This window comes from Callithrix jacchus, chromosome 10, assembly GCF_049354715.1.
Source record: "Callithrix jacchus isolate 240 chromosome 10, calJac240_pri, whole genome shotgun sequence".
In the NCBI taxonomy this organism is placed as follows: Eukaryota; Metazoa; Chordata; class Mammalia; order Primates; family Cebidae; genus Callithrix; species Callithrix jacchus.
This window is the reverse complement of record NC_133511.1, coordinates 53,985,082-53,992,795: the sequence shown is the minus strand read 5'-3', so window position 1 is coordinate 53,992,795 and position 7,714 is coordinate 53,985,082.

Genomic DNA, 7,714 nt, shown 5'->3' with positions numbered 1-7,714 from the left:
GCGGGAGGCATCACACTACCAAACTTGAAACTATACTACAAGGCTACAGTAATCAAAACAGCATGGTACTGGTACCAAAACAGAGATATAAACCAATGGAACAAAACACAGGCATCGGAGGCAACACAACATATCTACAACCATACAATCTTTGATAAACCTGAAAAGAACAAGCAATAAGGAAAGGATTCCCTGTTTAATAAATGGTGTTGGGAAAACTGGCTAGCCATGTGCAGAAAGCAGAAACTGGACCCCTTCCTGACACCTTACACTAAAATTAATTCCAGATGGATTAAAAACTTAAACATAAGACCTGGCAACATAAAAACCCTAGAAGAAAATTTAGGCAAAACCATTCAGAACATAGGAGAGGCAAGGACTTCATGAACAAAACACCAAAAGCATTGGCAACAAAAGACAAAATAGACAAACGGGACCTAATCAAACTCCACAGCTTCTACACAGCAAAAGAAACAGTCACTAGAGTGAATTGGCAACCAACAGAATGGGAAAAAATTTTTGCAGTTTACCCATCTGACAAAGGGCTGATATCCAGAATTTACAAAGAACTCAAACAGATTTACACGAGAAAAACAAGCCCATTCCAAAATGGGCAAAGGATATTAACAGACACCTTACAAAAGAAGACATACATGAGGCCAACAAACGTATGAAAAAGTGCTCATCATCACTGGTCATTAGAGAGATGCAAATCAAAACCACATTGAAATACCATCTCATGCCAGTTAGAATAGTGATCATTAAAAAATCTGGAGACAACAGATGCTGGAGAGGATGTCGAGGAATAGGAACACTTTTACACTGTTGGTGGGAGTGTAAATTAGTTCAACCATTGTGGAAGACAGTGTGGCAATTCCTCAAGGCCTTAGAAATGGAAATTCCAATTGACCCAGCAATTCCATTACTGGGTATATATCCAAAGGACTATACATCATTCTACTATAAGGACACATGCACACGAATGTTCATTGCAGCACTGTTTACAATAGCAAAGACCTGGAACCAACCCAAATGCCCATTGATGATAGACTGGATTGGGAAAATGTGGCACATATACACCATGGAATATTATGCAGCAATTAAAAATGATGAGTTCGTGTCGTTTGTAGGGACATGGATGAATCTGGAGAACATAATTCTCAGCAAACTGACACAAGAACAGAAAATGAAATATCACATATTCCCACTCATAGGTAAGTGATGAAAAATGAAGGGAGTCTATAGCGAAGGGAGTCTATAGGGGAGGGACAGTGGGGGGGCGGGGAGCTGGGGAGGGATAGTCTGGGGAGAAATGCCAAATGTTGGTGAAGGGGAGGAAGGCAGCAAAACACACTGCCATGTGTGTACCTGTGCAACTATCTTGCATGTTCTGTACATGTACCCCAAAACCTAAAATGCAATAAAAAAAAAGATAAATAAATAAATTCAGCTTAAACATTTTGCCAGGAGCACTGCAGAGTCAATGCTATAAGATTCCTACCTCAGTCCATCTGCAGGCAGAAAAGGCCCAGTGTGTCCATCCCCATTATGGTGATACTAGCTAGAATGGTCACTTGGTTAAAGAGGAGTCTAGGAGTTCTGTCCCTTGTAAAGACACCTTATTTGTAATTAATTTGAAAAGTGGTTTGAAAAACTTTAAACATCTGTATTCTAACCATCTTCCTCTGACCATTTTATCATCAATTAATCACCCCTGTCTGTGTTAGTTATTATATTTATATTTGTACATTGGGAAGATTCTCTCTCGAAATTTTACTATGTACCTGTTTTTACTGGCATTCTTTACAAAAAAGAGTATTCCCCACCCAAATTTTAACTTTCATTTAGAATTAATTTTAATTTGTTTTGCTCGCATTCTGTTGTGGAAAAGAATATTTTCTGCCCCAGTTTTAACTTTCACCCAAAATTAATTTTAGTCTATTAGTTATAATGTTGAAACTTTAAATTTGTTTAATTAAAAAATTTTTTGCCCATTACTCTGGACTAGTGGATTTTCTACAAATAATGTTTTAAGTTTTTATTATTATGATTGGTTTGGCAGATAAACCTATAGATTAATAAAAACATTCTTTTTTCTGTTTATATTCTAAACTCTTCCATATTTTAGTCTATATTTATTATATGAGGTAAATTGTGTTTCCTTTATTTCTTTGTCGGTGTTACTTGTTTTCTGTGTGTGTGTCTGCGTGTCTGTGGGTGCACGTGCATGCCTTTTGTTGTTATTTTAGAAGAGTTGTATAGCTCTTGTTTAACATTGCACTAAGGTTTTGACATCACTAATCCCCTTTTAACTTGAGACACTTCCACTATTTGGTTTATACATTTTAAATTATATCTTTCAACTTCAGATTTTACCACTATAACAATCAAAGCATTGTTTTCCGCTTCTCTATCCTCTGCCATTTCTTATTTGTCATTTCAGCCCAAACATACATTGACAGCCTATGTGTCCCACCTGTTCCCACCTTGGTTTTTGGTATAGATCTACAATTAAATATGTTGACGCACATGTGCTATTCAAATGTATGTCCTAAGTACCCCTTGTTAAGTGGAATTTATCCGTAACAGAGTCCTCCTGAGGGAAATCAGGTCTCGCTGACTTTTGCTTAGGGAACTTTTCCCAGTCTTCATGCATGGGTCACATCACCAGATATACAATACTTGCTAAAAAGGATTTTTCTTATGATTTTAGGACATACTGTTTTGCATTGGGAGACAACACGTTTGCTCTCTCTGGGATTCTATTTTGTTCTACCTGGACTTTTAATTTCTGCCAGTTACTTCATTCATTCTCGTCACTACAAATCTCCAGTGGATGCTTCCTTTGTTTAAGCCTCCCAGTCTCCCAGCAATGCTGCCCTTGGAAGATTGGTCCCTCTGGTCCTCTGCACCAAGAAGCCGCTGCCCATCCATTCCCCAGTAGCAGGGTTCTGATCCACCAGGTCTCAGGCATGTTCTGTGTTTCTCCACACTGGCTGTCTAAGGATGGTTTTTCTGGGTGTTCTGTCATGAGCAGGCCATCCCTGCGTGCTGGTTTCTATTTGCATAGTCTTTTCTGCTCCCTCTGCTGTTGTGTGGCTCCCAGATCCAGCTAAATAAAATCACCTGAAGGCCACAGTGTTCTCTAGCCCTGTTTGGGGGCAGGATTATGGGTAGCATTTTTGACTCTGTGTTAATCCCTAGGGCTTTGAAGTGTATGTGGAGAAATACAGCTTTTAACTGTCATACTTCTTCAAACGCAGAACTTCAGTAGTATAAAAACGGAGACAGAATCATATAGTAGAACATCCCCATATTCATTGGCCAGCTTCAGCAAAAGTCATTGAATAGCTGAACTTTTAAAAATACAATCCTTCTTACTTACTCATGAAAGTGTGTGTGCGTATATATGTACACAGCATGTATGTGTGTGTGTATATATATGTTCGGACATATGATTCTGGAGGCTGCAATTCCCAAGATGGAATGCTGGACACTCAGGAAAGCATTTTCTTCTCATTAGAACTTTTCCTTTTCCTCTGGCCTTTGGTTGATTGGATGAGGCCCACCCACCATAGAAAGGGCATCTGCTTCACTTAGTTTGTCTATTTTAGTGTTAAGGTCATCCAGAACACCCTCCAGCACACACCAAGAAGAATCCTGGAACAAATGTCCTGGCACACCGGGGCTTGGTAAAAGTTATACGCACAATTATTCAGTATACAGGACCTTTGACCTATGTGGGGTTTTCATATTTTTCTCCCAATTTGTAGCTTTTTATTCTATTAACAGTGTCTTGTGCTGACCAAGAATTTTTAATTTGTGTCAAGTTCAACTTATGCATGTGATATGATAACTAAGTCTATTTTGTGTCTAACTCTACACCGTGGAAATTTCTCTTAGGTTTGCTACTGTAAGTTTTCTGGATTTGCAGTTTATGTTTAGTTCTATAATCAATTTTCAGCTACTTTTGGTGCAAGCACAGATGTTTAAGTGGATTTTTTCCTTTCTTTGTTTATTGTTTTTTACTTCAACTTTGACATGAAGTTCAGGAGTACATGTGCAGGACGTGCAGATTTGCTACCCAGGTGGATGTGTGCCGTGGTGGTTTGCTGCACAGAGAATCCAGATCATCACATTGCCTAGGGATTAAGCCCAGCATCCATTAGCTTCTCTTCCTGAGGCTCTCCCTTCCCCAACTCCCCACCCCCTGAAAGGGCCAAGTGTGCATTGTTCCCACCCCCACCCTATCTGTCCATGTGTTCTCATCATCCAGCTCCCACTTATAAGTGAGAATATGCAGTGTTTTGTTTTCTGTTCCTGTGTTAGTTTGCTGAGGATAATGGCTTTCAACTCCATCCATGCCCCTGCAAATGACATGATCTGATTTCTTTGTATGGTTTCATAGTATTCCATGGTGTATATATGCCACCTTTTCTCTATCTAGTCTACTATCATGTTTTCTTGGTGTCTCCATCAAAGATCAATGGATCATAGATGGGTGGGTTTATTTCTCAGCTGGGTCAGCTTCCAAAGACTTATTCATTTCCTCACACAGGTGTCTTTCCAGGCCTCAGAATCTTTGATGGTTTACCAGATGTTGTGTATGTTATCTTGAGTGCTGGATGCCTTTGTGTTCCTGTGTATCTTTAGCTTTCTTCAGGGATTCAGTTAAATCACTTGGAAACAGTCTAATCATTTTCAGTCTGGTTTTTATGATTTGTGAGGTGGTCCAGAGCAGGGCTCATGGCCTGCTACTGAGCAAAAACCTTTTTGAAACTCCTATCCTTTGTCCTGTGGATGATGAGTTAATTTTAGTTTTAATTATTATTCAGGCACCATTCCAAGCCTTGTGTGTGAACCAGGCACCAGACTCTCAAATCTTTTCAAACGATTTTCCTTTGACTTTGGAATATTTTCATCAAATGTAGGCTCTGATCCATACTTTCTTAATCAGCACTGTGCTGACACAGTAGGGACACCCTCTGTGGTTCACTGTAATTTACTTTCTGCAGCTCTCTCTTGGCCGGGTCCTATTTATAGGTTTTATGCTACTTTGGGTCTACACTACCCTGGACACTCTGCTTAGTGTCCTTAACTCAAAGGTGTGCACTGGAGTCCTTTTCACTTTCTCCTCCCTGTACTTAGCTTGGAAGTTCTCTCATGACAGTCAGTGGAAGCAATTGAGGCTGTCTGGGTAACATCTCTCAAGGATGGCTATCCTTTTTTGCTTAATGTTCAGTATCTTGAAACCCATCTTTTTGTGTATTTAATGATCATGGAGAGTCTTCTCTCTCTCTGCAAGGAGTGGAAAGACATACCTTTGTCTTTCATATACATTCTTTATTTCAATAGGTTTTGGAAAACAAAAAAGTGGTTTTTGATTACATGAACGAATTATGTCGGGGTGAAGTCTGACATTTCAGTGCTCCATCACCCTAGTAGTGTACAGTGCACCCCATATGCGCTAAAAATCCACCTTTAAGTGTGAGGTGTGTTTCTCATGGATTGGGCTTAAGGGCAATGACACCAGCTTTCCAGGAATCAGTAACCATAAAACCCAACCTTAGGAAGAAAGCTTAATATTATTCATGTGAGAACTAGGCTTGGGATCTTCAGAACTTGTTTCATTCTTGAAAAGAAGTATATATCAGATGTGGTAAAATTCTGCTTGAACGTTCATGTTAATACTTAACATATAATTATTTAAAAAACATATTAAGGATATATTTTAGAAATCAGACAGAACTTTCAAAAGCATAAAAGAAAAGAAAGATCAACTCAAAACGCCAGGAGTGGGAAACCCAGATATGAGTAACAGATTTTCCAGGAGAAAAAACATAAAAAGCTGTTTTAACAGTCACAGAATTCCAGCTTATCAGGAGGAAGGAGTTGGTTGGGAGTAGTGTCCAGCAGTTTAGTGAGAAGAGAATGGGAGGGAAGGGCTGTGCGCCCTCTGGGGGAAGGTCAGAGCCTGCCATGTCTTTGATGATTTTGGCCTTTGGCGATATGGGGCAAACACCAGGAAGACCAGGCTTTGCTAAGAGATCTAGAAGAATGGGTTGTAAAACATCACTTGGATCCTCACGCCTGTAATCCCAGCACTTTGGGAGGCCGAGGTGGGTGGATCATGAGGTCTAGAGATCATCGAGACCATCCCGGTCAACATGGTGAAACCCCACAATAATTAGCTAGACATGGTGGCATGAGCCTATACTCCCAGCTACTAGGGAGACTGAGGCAGCGGAATTGCTTGAACCCAGGAGGCGGAGGTTGCGGTGAGCTGAGACCATGCCATTGCACTCCAGTCTGGGTAACAAGAGCAAAACTCCATCTCAGAAAAAAAAACAACAACAACAACAAAAAAACAAAAAAACCTCATTTCAGCTGGATGAAATAAAGGCATCACTTCTATTTTGAGTCTTCTGCTTGCAGGCAAAGCAGAGTCTTGCAACTTTTTTGCTAATAGATTCTCTGATTGTCTACAAAACACCTAATGGGGTTCAAGCAGGATTTGATTACATCTGATTTAAAGTAGAGGGATTTACAATAAGGTTAGGAGAGAGGCTAGCTAAGAGGAAATGTATCATAAGCTTATATTCAATGAACTGAGATCATGTAAAACTCAGAGTGCCTAACTGGGCTTGAGCCACCAACCTTTTAGTTGGCAGACAGAACTCAAGATCAGGCAGCAGAAACACACATTCTGTCCAGCCTTCATGTTGCAGCACCCTGGGCTCCTCTGCCTTGTGCAACTGCACCAGCTCCAGAAAACATTCAGCCCATCTGCAGCTACCATTAGGCGTCTGCAAAAGAATCAGAGAATCCATTAGCAACAAAGTTGCAAGACTCTCCTTTGCCCACATGCAGAGGAAATGACTCAAAATAGAAGTGATGCCTTTATTTCATCCAGCTGAAACGAGTTTTTTTTTTGTTTTGAGATGGTTTTTCGCTTGTTGCCCAGGCTGGAGTGCAGTGGCACGATCTCAGCTCACCTCAACCTCCGCCTCCTGGGTTCAAGCAATTCTGCTGCCTCAGCCTCCCTAGTAGCTGGGACTACAGGCTCCTGCCACCATGTCCAGATAATTATTGTATTTTTAGTAGAGACGGGGTTTCACCATGTTGACCGCGATTGCCTTGATGATCTCTAGACCTCATGATCCACCCGCCTGGGCCTCCCAAAGTGCTGGGATTATAGGCATGAGGATACAAGTGATGTTTTACAACCCATTTGTCTAGATCTCTTAGCAAAGCCTGGTCTTCCCGGTGTTTGCCCCATATGACCAAGGGCCAAAATCATCAAGGACATGGCAGGCTCTGTCCTTCCCCCAGCCCTCCCCTCCCATCTTCTCCTCATGAAACTGCTGGACACTAATCCCAACCAACTCCTTCCTCCTCACAAGCTGGAATTCTGCGACTGTTAAAACAGCTTTTTATTTTTTATTTTTTTTCCTGGAAAATCTGTTACTCATATTTGTGTTTCCAACTCGTGCCCTTTTGAGTTGATCTTTCTTCTCTTTTATACTTTTGAAAGTTTTGTCTGATTTAAAAAATACATCCTTAATATGTTCCTGCAAATCTCACTTTCTCTCTTTCCTTATCCCTGATACTGTGGTTTTCATTTTCATGAGGTCTGTTTTTAAGTTGATCTGTGGATGAAGGAAAATAAAGATAAACCAGGCCACCAATTCCACACACTGCCTAAATAGGGAGG